This window comes from Montipora capricornis, chromosome 4 (genome assembly GCF_036669925.1).
Source record: "Montipora capricornis isolate CH-2021 chromosome 4, ASM3666992v2, whole genome shotgun sequence".
In the NCBI taxonomy this organism is placed as follows: domain Eukaryota; kingdom Metazoa; phylum Cnidaria; class Anthozoa; order Scleractinia; family Acroporidae; genus Montipora; species Montipora capricornis.
This window is the reverse complement of record NC_090886.1, coordinates 11612022-11630658: the sequence shown is the minus strand read 5'-3', so window position 1 is coordinate 11630658 and position 18637 is coordinate 11612022. Positions and strand designations below refer to the sequence as shown.

General features: G+C 40.4%; 1 long non-coding RNA gene and 1 pseudogene across 1 annotated transcript; both read left to right on the top strand.

Annotated features, from left to right (window-relative positions):
* LOC138046111 (endoplasmic reticulum aminopeptidase 2-like) overlaps positions 1-4956 on the top strand; it is an 18709-nt pseudogene extending 13753 nt beyond the window's left edge.
* Positions 4957-16047: 11091 nt separating this feature from the next.
* On the top strand, positions 16048-17098 carry LOC138045530 (uncharacterized). Its single transcript, XR_011131606.1, has 2 exons — positions 16048-16286; positions 16861-17098. It is a non-coding gene; the product is annotated as an uncharacterized lncRNA (long non-coding RNA).
* Positions 17099-18637: the final 1539 nt, after the last annotated feature.

Here is an 18637-nt window from a genome sequence, read left to right as displayed (position 1 = left end):
AAAAGAAAACCATTGTGTGGTGAATTTTTCAATAGAATATTGGTACTGACTAAAATCGTGTATTTTAGCGCTTAAATAATTATTGGGTAATTTCTAAAAGGATGTAATAAAGTGGTAATTGAACTTCGTGTCGTGCCATTTTTGTCTGAAATCATACTTGTGACTTCAAATCGAATTTGCGCTGCGCCCTCGTTCGATTTTGAAATCACTCTTATCATATTTAGTAGAGGGGACGAACCTATGATTTCAGACAAGAATTGCACTCCACTTAGTTCAATTACCATTATTTAATCCCTGCATGTAAAATCATTACAATTTACTAGCCTGATCCGCAAATAGCATCAGACTTTTGCACTGCCTTTTTTTTCAGAAGTGTACACATTGAAAGTTGTCCCCGCAGCATCCACAGATCCATGGCAAATATAAATTCAACTGGTTTCTTTACCGTTAACTACGATGAAGAAAACTGGAAGAGGCTCGCAACCAGGTATGACAGAGGAAAACCATTTATCACCCGTTACCTTTACTATTTTTCGAGCTTAGAAAAATCACGCTTAACTGGTAAGGTCTTAATAGCTTCGTTTCACAGTTGCCTTTCCACCACACAAAGAAAACTTTGACGATCAAAGAGCGTACTTCATCTTTCTTGAACATTTTTAATTGTTGCCGAAGAAGTTGGCTCATTTGATATAGCGCTGTTTCATTGTGCATTAGGTCCCTACCATTTTGGATCAAAGTTTAGTCATGATGACTTTACAAATTCAAGCCCTTTCTCTAAAATTGCATAGCTTCATTTGTTAAAATCATGCTTTTAGGCAGTGCTTCGGGTCGCCTAGTTGCTTTTGTATATCTTGACTTATCTCACCATTTTATCGGGTGTTCTCTCCATCTGACCGTGCTGGTTTGATCCACGACGTTTTCAGTCTTTCATAGTGAGAGTGCTTTGCCTCTTTCCGTGGCGTGTTCACCGAGATAACGGTGTGAATACGATGCATATTCAAAAAGGCGTTTTTCTTTTTAGCTTCTAGGGCGTTCTTTGAGTAAACAAACGATTGATTGATTGATTGATTGATCAGTACAAATAACATATTATACGCGTCACGATCCTTTTATCTTGTGGCGAATACAAAAAGGCATTGAGCCCGTGAAAAAGAAAAAGCACCCAACCCTTGAGAAGCGCGAGAAAAACTTTTACCTGGTGATAAGAGCAAAAGAAGCGTGAAGCACATGCAGAAAGTGAGTGTAAGCGCGGGAAAGCTTTCATTCAATAGCAATAGCGTAGAAGCATACAAGTTTAAAGGGCGGGAAAATTGATATCCAGTGATTAGAGCAGAAAAGCATACGATCAATTTAAACGCAGGAAAACTTGTAACTGGTGACAAGACCATAGCTTTACGCAGCCAGTGAAAAACGCGGGAAACGTGAACGTGTAAATGGTCAAGCGCTCGAGATTCTTTCAACAACTACGGCGGCAATTTCTTTTGTTGGGTTCCTGTTTCCTGAAAAGATACACCTTAATTAGCTATTTTGTAACTTAAGCTTTCTTTGCTTTTTGTCTTTTTTCCTTAGTCAAGTTCTTTTGGACCCCATTCTCGCCTTGAACCTATCAACCTACCTGGTAAGAGAGTTGCACCCAGTCCCCTGGCGCTTGGCCAGGAAAGAGACCAAATGTCTTGTGGAGGTGTTCAGCAAAAATAACAGACCGCTTTACAAGGTACTTCGTGAGAAAAATACATGCCAGTGCAGATCGCATGGTAATACGTGATTGTTGGTTTAATTCCCCGCGAGCTGTTTTAAAAACCCTTTACTCTTATAACGAAGGTTTTCTTTCCAGAAATTCTTATGGAATCTTCAAGATCACCTGATCGATTTCCTTTGCACAGAGGACACTGGGAGCGACCAGGGAAGGTGCTGTATAACGGCATTTAGATAGCGTCTGTTAACAAACACCACACTTGTAAATAATGCTTTTCGCGGCGCTCCAGGTAGCGTTACTGGTTCATTTTTTGTTATCCTATGTTTAAAGCGGTACTGTGATAAAAACAATCAAATCTTTGTTTCTTTGAATTTTAAATTACGTAAACTAACCACTTAGTGAACCAAGTTTTAAGCCTTAATTTAAAAAAAGACACTTGTTTATTTTGGCTGGAATTTTCCAAGTTAAGGTGGCTCAAACCAGTTTCAACACTTGAAAGAAACGTTCTTATTAGCAAGATTGACATTACAATACTTTATCACTTAACAGCAATGTTATGCTACCATATTAAACATCAATTATTGATGAAAATGATTCGGTCACTAAAAAGTTACCTTGGCAACAGGTAAGCTCTGCGAAAACACCCTATATTTCGGCTTTAGCTGCTCATATCTCAAAAACGAACTCGGTGACCCCCATTTTTTATTTATGAAATGTAATGAGCATGCCAGAATGAAACTTTCTGCAAATTTAAAAAAAAATGCTCTGGAGCGGATTTAAAGCCACCTTAAATAATTGAAAATTTAAGGTAGCTCTGAATCCGCCCCACAGAAGTTTTTTAAACTTTACAAGTGTTTCATCTTGGCCTGTTGATAACTTTTGTGCAATGAAAAATTGGTGTCGCCGAGTTCGTTTTTCAGGAACAAGCAATTAAAGCCAAAATATAGGGTGTTTTTGCAAGGCTTTCATGTTCCCAGGGTAATTTGTTACCTCACAAAAATAACTGGGTCTTGTTCAGCAATAATTGATGTTTCACATGGTACATACAACATTGCTGTTACGGGATAAAGTGTTGTAGTGTCAATCTTTCTAATAACAAGGTCTCCAATCTCAAGGTCCTTCTAATAACAAAAGGTTGAAACTGGTTTGAGCCACCTTAATGGTTCGGCACTACCAACTTTAGAATCTTGAGCGATATCTGGATCGAGGAGTCGAGTCAATGCGTCTTTAAGCGACTGAATTAATATGCGGCACGGGTGTTTCGGGCTTTCAGGTTTTTAAACTCGTGTTTTGCATACATAATAAACTGCGTTTACAGGCTGAAATTTTAAGCTATTTAGTGAATGAAGTCACTTTTCCCTAGAGTCCAGTCGGTCAGTTTGAACGTGAGTAATGGCGGACCGTGAAATCAAAAACTTACAGTCGAAGAAAACAGCCTCTGGATAAAAATCAAAGCTCAATTTTTTTCCAGGCAGGTGTTAAGCAAACACACTTTCAAAATGTGAAGAAAAAAAGGAAGTGATTTTTTGATCATAGTACCACTTTAAGCTCTTGATCTGTGCACATGCTTAAAATTTCCTTGAGATCATATCTTTACCACATATAAGACACAGTGTATGGTCGTCCAAATGTTTCAATATTCGCTAAATTCTATTCGCTGTCGCTAAACCGCATTCGCTGTCGCAAAAACTCATATTTGCTGTCGCTAAAACTCAATAGCTATGGCTAAAACTTATTCGCTGTTGCAAATGTTCCTTCGTTGGCACTGAATTAACTTAATTTGCATTTGCTAAAATGAAAACATAATATTTGCTGACATTTAACAGTATTCGTCACTACTACATCAACTTCGCTGTTGTAAAATATTGTTAGAAACCTCCAAGGCCGACCCTCGCGCAATTGGTTTCCAGGCCGTCCGGGTATTACGGCCTGTTCAAAGATGGCTACCCGAAGGTTCTTAACTTCTGTCTTGCTGTTCGTACGTGTTTTGTCATTGTCTACACGCAGTGAAGTGGTTAATTTTTAGCGACAGCGAATGAAATTTAGCGACAGCGAATGAAATTTAGCGACAGCGAATGAAATTTAGCGATAGCGAATGCAAATTTAGCGATAGCGAATGAAATTTAGCGACAGCGAATGAAATTTAGCGATAGCGAATGCAAATTTAGCGATAGCGAATGAAATTTAGCGACAGCGAACGAGTCTTAGCGACAGCGAATGAGTTTTAGCCACAGCGAATGGAATTTAGCCACAGCGAATAGAATTTAGCGAATATTGAAACATTTGGACGACCATAACAGTGCTCAAATTTTAATAAAAACTCGATCAACTATGTTTGTGAGGAGTGCTGTGAAAAGAGAAATTTGCTGATACGGCCTGATATGAAGTCACTGTTGCGCGTAGCAACGTCCCGTCTTGCAACAGTAGAGAAATGAGTTAGTGCTGTGCAAAGACTTATTTCCAGCTCCAAACATTTATCCTAATTTTATTTTATTTTTAGATACGACGTTCTATCCGAAGCCATGAAAAGCGGTCAAAGAAACAAGGACATCAATGAAATATTTACACTCTTATTTAACAGGTTAAAGAAAAGGTCTTTTGAAAGGTAAAAGAAGAATTATGGTAAACTTCCAAGACATAGAAGATAATGGTTTTAAAGATATCTCTCGGCCCCATTTTTTTTCTGTGTGTAAGAGGAGGAGCAATAACTGCAATATCGTTATTTCCTTCGCGAAATGAAGCTGTAGTCGTGGTTTTGGGCAGTTCGGTCAAAACCCTGTTTTTGCTTCTTCTTCTATATCTTCTTCGCCTCTGTTTTTATTCGAGTCGAATTGCGAAATATTTGTGTTGTCAATTAGGAATTTCCTGGTCACTATGGTGGGGTAGCTCAGCGAAAATCACCACAATTTTACTTTTCTCACATCCGAAGGGGTCTAACAGTGATAACATTATTCAGTAAGACTGAACGATGAAATGATATATGAAATGAATCATATATTGAACTGCGGATATCATAAATCAAGTGAAGCTATAATCCTTCCAGTTATGAACGAAATTTTAGCAATTGTGACGAGAAGCCTGAGAAATTCAGCACTTCAACGAGGTTTGAACCCATCACGGTGCGACGCTCTAACCAACTGAGCCATGAAGCCACTGAGTTGGGAGCTGCGGACATGAAAAACTGGTATGAACGCCGCGACCTGAAGGATTCTGATAAGATGCAGGCAAATGACGCCGCAGAGAGGGAAAAGCCCTTTTAGGCTTACTTTTCATGTGATCAAAGGCTGTGCGATCCACTTCAGTCACGCATGTAGCAATCACTGAAGTCACTGAAGTGGTGTCGATGCTGTTCAGATTGCAACGACTTCTACAATTCTTGACAACATTGTAATTGCATTTTAAACGTATTTTCCATATCTCAACGGCTTTCCTGTTAGCCTGCGTAGAAAGCGTTTCCAGCGCGCGTGAAGCGAATTCATTTTTCGGGCCGCACAAGAATAGGGCGAGCGCAACAACAAAAAAATTGGAGGGAAGGGGAGGAGAAAACAGTGTTGAGACATATTTGCGCTTCATTCTGAAAAAAACATTGGGAACTTTGAGATCTACAACGGCGACGTTGACGAAAACGTCACCTCAAAATATAACTCTGCAATATCGTAACCTCTTTTGCGATATTCCATCTTTTTGACGTCGTACAATGTGGATGAAGTATCCTAAAAATAAATTGGTGTGAGCGGTTTCAGCGTAAGAATAGAGAATAAAGGATTGGCAGTTGTATGCTCGCGTTCAAGTTGTGGTTTTGCCTCAGTGATTTCCCGTCGTTGTTATATACAGAACAACGCAGAATTTGATTAGAAAGACAAACGTAACTAGATTCATTTTGACAACGTTTCGACATCGTCCGATGTCATCGTCAGGCAATGAATTTTAATCGGATGAAGCATAACTTATAGTACAAGAACAATAGAACAATAGAACAATATATACAATAGTACGCTAACAATAAATATGAATTCTAAGTAAATAGTTTTGCCCTTACAGAGTCACATTAAGTGATGTGCAGTCAGACTCTGTCAGGGCAAAACTTGCGTTTGCATCTTTCCTTTGAGTGCATTTTTGTTTTAGTGATGTTTGTGATCCATTGACAATGCCTGAATCGTCATCGCGTTCTTTTATAGCTGACAGCACGACTGTCAGAGGGCGTCAACTAAAGATGTTTTGTAATAAATATTTCAACGAACATGTTTATTCTCTATTTTCGAATGCTCCCATAATACACTTTGTTTGGTCCCCCCAAATTTTGCATAAACTATTGTTTTCAAATGCTCTTGAGAACATGCAGTGTCAGCAAGAGCATTTGAGAAGAATAGTTTATGCAAAACCTGGGGGGGGGGGGGGGGGGGTCAAAGTGTATTCTGGGGCATTCGAAAATAGAGAATTCCTGTCGTCGTTGTATGTTCTTAGTTTTCTGTTGTCTGTCGATAAAGCGAGCCAAACTTCCACGGTTCAAATTCGTATGAAATTGAGGTTATAGCCAAAGCCTCTTATTTAAAAAAAAAGTTCAGTACCTGGTCTGTTATGCGATTTCTCGACCTCTTTTTTGGTGCATGGTTTTCCGTTGCTCTGAACAAAACCCAACAATTATGGAATTGCATTTTTTGTAGTAGTTTATGCCCTGGAAAGCTATGGGGATGTCTTTTTGTTTTGGCACTGACAGGTATGGGGGAAACTACAAGCTTGGAAATCTTGTCAAAGCAGTTGCATGAAGTTTTCACACGACAAAGCAGCTCAAGATGGTAAGTAAACAGTCTCAAAAAGTCAAAAATAAAACTGAGAATTGTTAAGACAAATGGAACAAACTTGTGTACAGTGGAACCCCGCCTTACAGCCACCTCGGTAATACGGTCACCTCGTTATTGTGCCGAGCCACTTTTTTTGGCCCGTTAAAACGGCTATACATATACCTTTTTGCAGATACGGCGGCCATTTTGATTTCTATTGTTTCAGAAGACATTATGGGATGCTCAGGGGGCAAATTAATATGTATTTGCCCCCTGGGCATCCCGTAATAGCTATTCAAAACAATAGAAATCAAAATGGCCGCCATATCTGCAAAAAGGCCTATTCTCTTATAGAAACCCTCGTTAATGCGGTCACCCGTTAATACGGCCAACGGCCACAATTTTAAATAGCAAACAGTAGAATCCTCTTTAATTTCAGAGACCCTTTCCCCCACCCCCACTGTATACCAGTTTGTGCCACTCGCGCTAAATTTAGAAAACCAAAACGCCTGTGACATGACAATTTCATTGACCTTTGTAATTTACCACGGTAATCGAACAGCCGATTTACTTTACTGACAAAGTACTGTCAGCAACACTCCTCCCTGTTTTCATTACAAACATGATCTTGATACTAGTGTAACATCCAGTAAGGCAAATTTCGAAGGGATTAAGTCATTGTGCCTTTATCAAAAACACGATTGATACTTTTAAGTCTTTCGGTTATGTAATTACGGCGGCACCCTTTTTAGAAGCATAGTGAAATGGGCCTGTTCTTGTTTTGATTTTAGGCTCAGAACGTACAGTACACTTAACAATTTTAAGTGATTTACCTACGGAGCGAAGTTTCAAGTATTTTATACAATTACTGTACGTATATTCCTGTTGTTTATTGAAGAGAAAAGTTGTTCTCAAGGGGCAAATGCGATATTTGTCGTTGCGGCCGTTAAGTCATGAATTTCACCTTACCCCGGTAATAAGGCCGCCCCGTTAATACGGCCAATTTTTTTTAGGCGCGGTGATGACCGTGTGAACGGGGTTCCACTAAATAACAATAGCAAGAATCCCCATGATTGAAAGAGAGGAAACATGTGATATACCAAACTAATCTTGAGCTAGAAGCTTTGCAACAATGAAGAACCTCAGGAATTCAAACGAAACGTACCATGTTTCAAAATCCCATCTGGCGGGAGATAATCGTTCGGCTATTTACAATACGAGGCAACGTTAAATTCAAAGTTGACGAGCTGTGCGAAAAAGTTCGCCCGACAGTTATTTTGTTTTGTTGTGACAAAATGATGTTACGCGTTAATGCTGACCCGGGCCCGCAAGACACGCAGAATGTCACACCGACCTCCACTGTCCAGCCCGGGGTGTCGCTCTTTTGGTTAAGATGTAAGGCGGAGAGCTTGAATCGCAGCCATTTTAGCCAACCGAGAGGAAAGGCGAATCTGGTCCCGTACGGGATTAGCCGTCATGCTATCTGACAATGGTTAACTATCCAACTTTTTCACTCCAAGGTCATGAAACTAATCAGACCTTGGAACTCCCCGCTCATTCCCAGGCTTCGTAACCCACGGGCCGATGGTAAGGCGATAGAGCCCCTCCAATTGAGCGCTACAGCAGAAAAAGTGACCTCATTCGTACTGAACCGATCTCGTATCCACTCATGGATAGACGGGGTGTCATAGTATTCACAATTACTGCCGTGGACCCGTGCTAGCATTGTCGGCAACGATCGTGACGTCCAGGACAGTAACAGCCGAACCGCGCGTGACGACCAAATCTGTCCTGCGTATCCCCGCCGGAGTGGGAATAGCAGGCTCGCGGGCGATGGTGTACCCTTTCTGGTTCAGCGCACGCTCGACCAGATCAAGAATCTTATCGTGCCGTGCAATGCGAGATGCGTGGGTCCTGGGACACACCTGTAAGATGTGCCCCAAAGATTCGACTCTGCCGCAGCAGTTGCATGTAGTCGAGGCCTGGGGTTGGCCCCGAGATCTTCTTAGCGCGGTGCCAATCAGGCGGTGCCAAAGGGGAGGAATTGAGCAAGTTATCGGGGAAAAGAACGGGATGCAAATTAACGGGAGATTCGAGAAACATCCAAAAAGTTGTAGAGCACTTACCGGGACTTTCCGGGCCTTTTTCGAGTACACAATTCCCCCTTGTGTCTTGAGAACGGCGTGGTTTATAGTGGTCAAATTCCACAATCATTTCGCTTTTTGTTATCTTGAGACACGAGCCCATGAGTAGGAGCTCCAGTCCCTCGGAGAGCCTGCTCGCAGGCTAGCGCTAGAGATAGGACGCAGCTCTTTACAACCTCTAATTTCATTGGATTCCTTTAATTAGGACGCAGCTCTACTGTTTTTAGAGTTAGGGTCCATTGTTTCTTTTCTATCGTTCTTTGTGTCAATTGTTTTCTGAACCAATCCCGAGAGCCGTTGTAATAGCTGCGTACTGACCCTAGCGCTACCTTAGCGCGTATCTTTCTATTTTTAGCACTAACCCTTTATCCAGCAGGACACTCACATTTACATCAGTTGACATCAATTTGCACAGTTTGCATGCATTGAATTGTTCTGTTTTTGTCTTCGTTTATCGACAATCACTTTATTTTCCGCTTGGCCATTTAAAACAGCGCGTGCAGAGCCGAAGAACTCGTGGTGTTTTAAAAATAGAAAGATACGCGCAAAGGTTGACTCATGGGGCTTGTGTGGGAGAGGCAATCTCCTGCTCATGAGTTCCTGCTTGAGAACATTACAGACCAGCTTATCAAAAGAAAAATCCGTGTTATTACAAAAAAGCGAGTTTTGAACTACCTCCAGTTAAGTGCAGCAGATAGTGGATGTTAACGGAGGGAAAGGAAATAAAGAGGCGTATTTATTACTGGCGACTCGAAGTTAACGGTCTGTATCTCCCATAATGCGCTTGCGAAAATGCCGTGTTTCGACAACTGCTGTCACTTAAACCTACAATTTTGGTCCAAACTCTTGGGGAAAATTCCGGGTTAAACATCATTTGACATGCACTCACAAGAAGCGTATATTCCCCTTTTCCACCATAGCGATGTTGATAATGTGGTGCAAGATGCTGTAGGGTATAGGGGAGGGGAGAATTTATTCTTTTATCACACACACAAATTGGTAAATAAGCATTTAACTGTGGTGTGCCACATTTTCCCCACGAAAGTTGTCCAAGATTGTAGCTTAATGGTCTAGCTTCGAATCTCTGGAGCATCCGATGTGCTTACGAATCGCAGGCTCTTGTCCGTCTTTGACTCCTGTTAGAAGCAGTCAGATTTTTCCGAGTTCTTTCTAGTCACGATTGACCAAAAAAAAATATCATTCTATCTTCAGGTTAAGGACACATTTAAGGCCTTACTCTCTGGTGAACTGGCCCTCAGGGCGCAAAAACAGACCCTTGAAAAGATACGCCGCAATATCGCCGGCAAAGTAAAGCTTCTGACGACAAAGGAGACAATCATGTTTCATTGGTTGCAGGAGTTAGGAGTTCGGAATAACGGGGAGAGGCTAAAGAAGGACCCCTATCGATTTGTTTCTGTCGAGAGGATTCCTGTTACTGGAGACCACAGCCTTATATCGCAGGATGGTAGCCCATTTCGGTTTAAGCAGAGCTCGCTTACACAATTGATGGCTAGTGCTTTTGCTATCCAGTTCTTTTGTTGTGAAGAAAGCGGCGTTATTGCTGACAGAGGCGTAGCGTCCATATACGCACGTACGCCCGTGAGTACAGCTCAAATCCGGGAATCCTTATTCCATGGAGGCATTAGTTTTTTAAAATCATTATAAAATTTGGCCAAGTTTTTAAATTTAAATTAACTGGTGTCTCTCTATGTGAGCATTTCCAGTATCTTTTCATTAACCCATACAGGCCTTGCCAAGCGGATCCAACATCATGCAACATTGTTGAAAAGTTGCGAACGACAACGAGGTGGTCAGACGAATGCAACGTGTTGGATCCAGCATGTTGGACTCAAGGGTCTGGAACCAAAATCTACCTAAAATCCTTAGAAAACAAACCCTCACCTTGTTGGCGTTTTCAAGTTCCTTTTAAATTATTAAAAGAGTCACTCTCTCTCTGATAGCAAGAGGACGGCTATTCCAGAATCTGGGAATTGAAACAGCAAATGCGCGGTCTCCAGAGGTCTTGCACCATGCAGGTGTGAGGAACCTTGTGAAAACCCAGGGCGTCACTGCGTAGGGAGTAGCGTCCCGGGGTCTTGACTTGCAAAAGATCCTGCAGATACATTGGCGCCATGCCCCTGAGAGCTTTGAACACAAGAAGGGCTATCTGTTCGAAGAGAGATTGCATGCTCAAGCTTTCGTCGCTCAGATATTCAAGACTTGGCTTGTTCACCGTTCTGAAGTTTGAACGGACGTGGCGACGCGCGAAACAGATGCAACGAATAAACCATCACCATGGATACCGATAGCCGCAGCGCAAGCGCGCTGCAACACTGTTGAAATGTGATTGCCAAACAAATGCCACAATGTTGTTCACTCTTTAAAACAAAAGAAACGTTGAAAGATCATGGTTGAAGACGATGTTTGATGAAACACGGTGGCCAAACGAGTGCAACATGTTGGATTCAACAATGTTGGATGATGTTGAACTAACATGTTAGACCCTTTCAGCCAGGACTTAACGGCAAGAAAGGTAGTACTGGACGAAACCAAATAAAAAAAAAAAACCTCTACCCTTCGAGGCCCTTACACAGTGTCAGTCTTATCACCAGTCCTCAAGTTCTTGGTTATTTTTTAAAGAAATATGAGTATGATGATGATGATGATATTATAACAGAGTTTGCGATGTCTTGCCCTCTGCTTGTATTGTAAACCCTCTGTTTGTGTTGTAGCTTGCTGCAGAGAAAACTCGACACATAGGTAAAATAAACAAGTAACTACTGCATTTTCCTTCGCATTTATTTATTGAAATGTCCTTCGGAAATAGTCGGCTAGTAGAATTTGCCAGCAATGCCTGTAGACCACGCGAGCCACGCTGCTTTCAACAATCGCTGCAAATAGACTCAATGTCAACTCAGGTGGACACATATTTCAACGTAGTGTAAAACCCATTTTACACCACTATTTTAAATGCTTTATTTCTTTCCATTTATTGTGAAGCGCACCCCGACACAAAACGCATGCTAACTAGCAGCCATGCTCCCTTTAAATTCGACGGCCTTATTACACCGAGGCGGAGAAATAGTTAAAAGTTTTACAGAACAGTTCTGTCAGGATGTTGTGGGTCTTTCTTCAGGTACCGGAAAGCATTGTGTTTTTGGTCACTTGGGTTTAGTCTTTATTAGGAGTTGTTTTGTTTCTTGTCTTTGTTTCTTTGTTTTACATAATTTCTGCTCCTATACCTGGGAAAACTAAATAGTTTGGGAAACAAACGCAACTGTGATAAGATTTTGTTTATGTTGCTTTCGTTAATCATTCATTGGAGGACATTGGCATATCTGTACATGTTGTTATCGAAAAAGATTATGGAAAGTTTGCGTCTATCCTCGCCTCACCCGTTGAACATTCCGTTGAACAAGGAAGAGCCTGTTTGCATGCTACGTAATGTTAAATTCTTCTTTACTTATTGGTTCCACGTTATGATTGTTGTTGTGTTCCACTTTAAGTCAATTAAATATCATCGGGCGAATCATCTGTAGTTCCCGGCGAATAGGCTTTCGAGCGAAACATCCGGATACCGTGTCCCTATATCTCGGTTCCTCCATTCGAAGACATCGGACGGACAGCGTATTTTTTAGCTGGGTGCGATTAGGGTGGCCCTCATTGAAACTTCATGTCATCTTACCGAGATAGCTCAGTTGGGAGAGGGTCAGACTGAAGGTCTGAGGGTCCCTGGTTCAAATTGGAGGGCTCAAATTAGCTCTGGAAATTCCCGGGTATTGGCAACAATTTTCCCCCATATTCTTCATCATCCGGTTTTACCATTTTTTTCCATTTTCCCTCAAAATCATTACAAAGGAAATCACCCCTGGAGCAAATAGTCTGAAAAGTCATTATATCTCGGTTCTTCCATTGCAATGCATCGGACCGACAGCGTTTTTTTTAGCTGGGTGCAATTAGAGTCGCGCTCATTTCCATTCCATGTCATTTTGCCGAGATAGCTCAGTTGGGAGAGTGTCAGACTGAAGTTCTGAAGGACCCTGGTTCAAATACGGGGGACTCAAATGAGCTCTGAAAATTCACGGGTCTCGGCAACAATTTTTCCCCATTCTCGATCTTCCGGGCTCACAATTTTTTCAAAGGAAATCGCCACAAGCGCAAATAGTCTGAGAAGTCCTTGTACATCGGTTCTTTCCTTGCAATGCAATGCATCGGACAGACACCGTCCTTTTTAGCTCGGTGAGATAAGGGTGGCCCTCATTCCTGCTCCATGTCATCTTGCTGAGGTAGCTCAGCTCTGAACTAAGGGGTCCCTCACTGATCCAAGATCACTTGGATCACGGTGCATCAAAGAAACTCCGTGAAAGGCTTCTTCGGATCCTTGATGCACTGTTACGAGTTCGAATGTTGTGAGGAAAGGTAGTTTGCAAACTAAATTGAAGGCAGGGTTGTCGGAACAACAACAAGAAGATTTATTCCAAAATGAACGTAGTTTCCACGAAGTAAGACTCTTAACAACACGTACTCGATAAACTTACACGGCCTCCGCCAACTTGAATAAACACATCTTCTGTCACACTTGAATAAACACGGCTAACGCCAACTCTCTTCGCTTGTGAAAAACTAGTTAAAAAACACTCTGCTTGGACTCGTCTACTTATACTGTATACTCTAACAATAAACTTCTAGAACTTTCTAAAATAGTAATCAATCTAATTATAGAAAGATTACAAAACACACCGATTTAGAAACGCTTACGCACGAATCTAAAAATAAACAAACTACAAACTCTCGCGAAGCGTCTAGAAAGTAACACTTGTCACGCAATACTATTTTTCGTAACATGCACCATGATCCAAATGATCTTGAATCAGTGATCCTTTTTCGGATTATGCTAAAGGAACGCACCCTCACGCGGGGAATAATTTCAACAGCTTGGTTTTAAATGTTTGTGACGATCTCCTTAGTGGCAATTTTTACAAAAAATAAACTTCATCCCATCTTGTCCCGTTAGCCTAGTGGATATTGAAACTAACAAGACGAAATTCTGTGACTCTACGCTCGATTCCTGCCTCGAATCCAATCGAATGTTAAAGCGAATGCTACGTCGGTAATCATTTAGAGTCACTTCCGTTTTTGAATTCAATTTTGTTGTAACTACCATATTTTATCACATTTTTCCAGTGTTACGCCAACATTCATTTACTATTTATATGTACATAGAAGCAATCCAATGTAAACTCTCATTGTTTCTGAAGAAGACTGGTACGTTTGGCCAGCCAAATATGTTACAGCACTAAAATCAAATCTGCGTTGTATCGGCTCTTGCTCAAAATACGTCGTTTAAGCTAAAGCGAAAGGAACAGTCAGTTTGAGATAAAGAAACAAGTGCTATCCCATTTTAAACAGGTGTTTTAACACAGCGGGAATCGCCAAAAACGAGCATGAAAAAGCGCGATGCGTGAGGGGAGATGGAGGGTAAGCAACGATCTTGCATCATTCTCGTGTCCGGCGATTCGTAATTGGCTAAATGTTGTTAATTCTTATCATGCCATGACATAACATTCGTATGTGATTTATATTTAGTTTTGTTCATTCTTCTTCTTTTTTTTTCCTTTGAGATGTCGATGAGTGCAATGTGTGATCACTTTTGCCAGAACACTTCAGGCAGCTTTAGATGAAGCTGTCAATCGGGATACAGGTTAATGGCGGATCTCACAACTTGCACGGGTAATTTAATTGGAACTTTCAAAGTGCTACTATGACCAAAACAAATCAATTTTTCTTTTTCTTGGGGTTTCAAAACGATGTTAACTAAACTAAGGGACCCAAGTTTTAAGCCTTGTTTTCAAAAAGACACCTGTTTATTTTAAATGGAATTTTCCCGTTTAATGTCCACGATTACTAACTCTAAAATCTTGAGAGAGCTGGATCAAGGAGAAGATGACATCAAAGACTCAATGAATGCAATGCATGTGTACGCACCTGAATTAATATGCAGCAGGGGAGTTTCGTGCTTTTAGACTTTAATACTCGTGTTTTGCATATATAATAAGCTGCATTTACGAGGTGAAACTTACGCTTGTGAGTAAATGACGTCTCATTATCTAGATCCAACTCTCTTTGGTCCAATCGGTCAGTTTTGAGCGTGAGTAACGGGGCTGACCGTGAAATCCAAATCTTACACTCAAAATAAACAGAAACAGCCTTTGGATAGAAATCAAAGCTCACTGAGCTTTAAAATTTTGCCAGTCGAGTGTTAAGCAAACAGAAAAAAAAGAACGTGAGTTTTTGATCATAGTAGCACTCAAGTGAATGGTTTTTTTGTGAGGAGATAGGGTAAAGCGAAGGTTACTCGATCGATTAACAGAATGGCTGGCTGACAGCCTAACTGGCTAAATGACTGACTGATTGACATTAAGGGGGGAGACTATTTTGTTCAACTGACTTAATGGCTGACTGGTTTGATGATTTCCTGTGACTGGATAGATGAGCGTCTGGTTAGACGACAAGCTTAACCGCTGACTGACTGAATGGCTGGCTTTTTTCACCCACTAAATTAATTATTGGTCTTTTTGACGCAGATATTGACAAGTACACAGAGCCTCGTCATGGCTGTTCGCAACTTTATAACAGCACCGAAGGAAGTTACAACTGTCGTTGGTTGTTGTCCTGCAGTAGCATTTGAGAGTAATGATTCCAAGTTCGAGTGAGGCCTAACACTACTGTGAAGTTTTTATACACAATTATTCCATCAGGGATCAACCCTAGTATTGGAATTGGGGCCAACACAAGGACAGAGAAAAACTCTGACCAGGGTGGGATTTACAACTTTTTCTGCTTAAAAGGCTTCTTCTTGCAAAAAGACAACACAACTTGCGTTGGTACATTTTGATGAATCGAACAAGTCTTTTTGGCTTATCTTGATCCGTTAGTGAACTGCTTTTGGAGCCACAGTTAGCCACTCCTATCACTTGTGATTTCACGGTTAGAGGTGGCGTTCGGCTTTTTTATTTAATCTGTATAGCAACGGCCTAATACCTGTTGAACGAAGCGCATATTGCCGGAGCGAGGGGCGTAAATGGTTCACCATGGGGGTTTCACTGTTACCAGCGCTTCATAGCACAGGAAACTGTGACGTGTAATTGAGTTTTCCTTTATTTTCCACATTCAAGATCACAACGTCATTTTGGAAAGCTCCAAGCCAACAACGCTATCATCTGGATTGGGAGCGTTCGTGGCGATGACGGGTATCACTCTGTTTATTATTCTTGGAACTGTGATGTGTGTAACCCACCGCGGCAAAATGAGTGCACAAGCTTGATCCACGCGGGAATCACTTCCACGCACGAGGTACCCATAAAAATGTCTGCGCATGAGTCGCGCGATATGTCACGTGACGCGTTTCCGGGACGATCATTGGCTCTCGTGAAAAAAACACTCCCGAGGAGAACAGAACAAAGGCTGCCTTTTGAGAATCGGTAGCTTGTTGGTTTCCGTCCTTTTTAGAGCGATCAAGGCTAGTTTTAACGCCAGTGTCAAGTGGAATGTATTCTTAGAGAACGTCTATGTTGTGTAAATCGTTTAAAAGTCCAATCCAACGAGCATCCTCGGAAAATTTGCTCCTGGAAAATTTTATTTCGTGGGAAAAGAGCTGCGAAACAGGTGAGTTTTTTACGTAATTTTTGATGTGGAAAGTTTGTTGCCACCGGGTACAAAAAGTTACTGTAATGTACAGAAAGGAGGATTCCTAAGGTTTCCGTTCATGTGTGAATTGACTTGTACCAGGTGGCAGGGAAATGGTAATATTGTTCAACGTGAAGGTTATTTTTTTCTGCGTTACACCTTACGATCGGCACCTCTACATGAATGATCAATGATTCGATCAGATATGAATTTGATTTTGACTGTGATTGTTTCATTGGGAACGTAACCCTAGTATCAAATATTTGAAATAGCTGCTTTTAAGGTCATTTATATTCCCTTTTCTGGTGAATGTCTAAGTTATTATACTTTTTAGCAGTCACAACTCAACGATCCTTGCGTTCAAGTACATGTAGTTACCAAGTTATGGATTTGCAATTAATTTGAGTTTAAAATCAAAATCAAAATAACTGTTAGTTAAAATAATTTTTGGAAGAACAGACGTGTAGGTACAGATGTATATAGGTATCTATAGATTCAGGTTTTTTTAGACTATTGTTTTCTGGAAGCATTAATGATGTAATTTTGGTTTTAGGGGACTGTCATGTGTTGTTGGCTCAAGGAAATTCTGTTTTGAATCAAGTATGGTTGACAGTGGATAGTTGTTCCGTTATGTGTAGATATCCTATGTCTGTCACATAGTTAGTTTTAAGCTTTTATTTCCTGTAGTGTATCTTTATTATAGCTAGCACAAGAATGTATTATTGCTTTAATATTGATTGTGTTTGAATAAAGGATATTGTTGTCTTGTCTTGTAGATAAGGCAAAACAGCCTCAGTTGTATTTGCATTATTATTTCTGAGACTGTAACTTTTAAAGGACAAACCATTAAAAAGTGCACATAGTTTGCAGGAGTCCAGGAAAATTATTCCAAATATTCATTGATTTGAAGTTCCTGAAGCAGGTACAGTGTAAATCTTGAAGAGTTTACGTAACGATATTTGGAATATACAGCATTTCTATTTGGGAATGTTTAAGTCCACAGAATTATTATTCTTTATGTTGAGAAGTACTGTAAGAGCTGTCAGGTAACTCAGATGGAAATTTGACAGACCTTAGCTGTAATTCAAATTATTAGTACAGTTTTGGTTGTTAGTGGAACATAATATTTTATTGGGACATTTTTTAGTGAGTGATTAAGCCATTGACTCCTGGGGATTCCCCATTGACAAGTAAAATTGTCTGGTGTTAGACAGAGTAAAATGCTAAGTATGGCCGGTTTAGGGGTGAAAGGGTTAAAGTGCTATTATAAGTTTGACTTTCTTTTTCTTCATTTGAACCAAAACAAGTGATTAATCATCACCTCCACCATGCTTTGCTTTGCATTGCTTTGGCTTTTAGAACAAAGTATCAAAGTTGAAGCTGGTGGCTCAAGGAGTAAACTATAAAGACTATAATGGTATTTGAGTATTATTGTAGAACAAATTTGCCTATATCATCAAAGTCATTAAATCAATGGGAATCCAAACATGAGGATGCAGTTTGCTCAGGAGGGTTTTCCCTATAAAAATGGCAGGCCACTTATTGGAATTTTTTTAAAAACAACCCTTAATTAAAGGTAACAGAACCTTGTTTTGTGGATGTAGGCTAAAGAAATCTGACCCCTTAGAGGAACCAGTTGTAAAGTTACAAATGACTGGCAAATAACTTTTACTTATGAATTTTTCATAAGTAAAAGTTATTTGCTCGTGTACCAAATTGTCTTACAGTTCCAGTCATTTTTCAGATTGATAGCCAAAAATGTACTGTAGCAACTCCGCCAGCTGTTTGGTCTCAGCATCATAAGCAGTACAAATCCACAATTTTTTCTTCAAAAAGGAACAAAAAGAACCCCTGTCATTTTCGTAAGAGAGTCCCCCTTGGGGCAGTTTGTTTACTTTACCACCATTGTTTAATACTATCCAGGAAGTAGATTACAATGGAAATAGATTACAATTTGAAAAAATATGCCACTTTTTTTTACTTCTTACACTTACTGCATTCAACTTTAATTTATTCATCCTTGGAAATGGTAGGACTGGTTAGTATTCTTTAAGGCAATTGCTAAAAATTCATTGCACCTAACGTTGAAATATTTTTTACATATGGAAAGGTAACTGGAGTTATTTCTGTGATTAGTCTTCTCCAGAAAACTCTAACATGGGATGACACCCCTTTCAAATGTAGCTTTGTATGCTTTTGCTCAATGACTTTGAACAATTATTACAGAAATATGAAGTTATGGAGTTTTTTAAAAGCTAAATCTAACAGAAGGGGATTAAAATTATTGAAACCACTGTGTTGCAACCAGAGTCTACAAAGAGAGGTTAAAT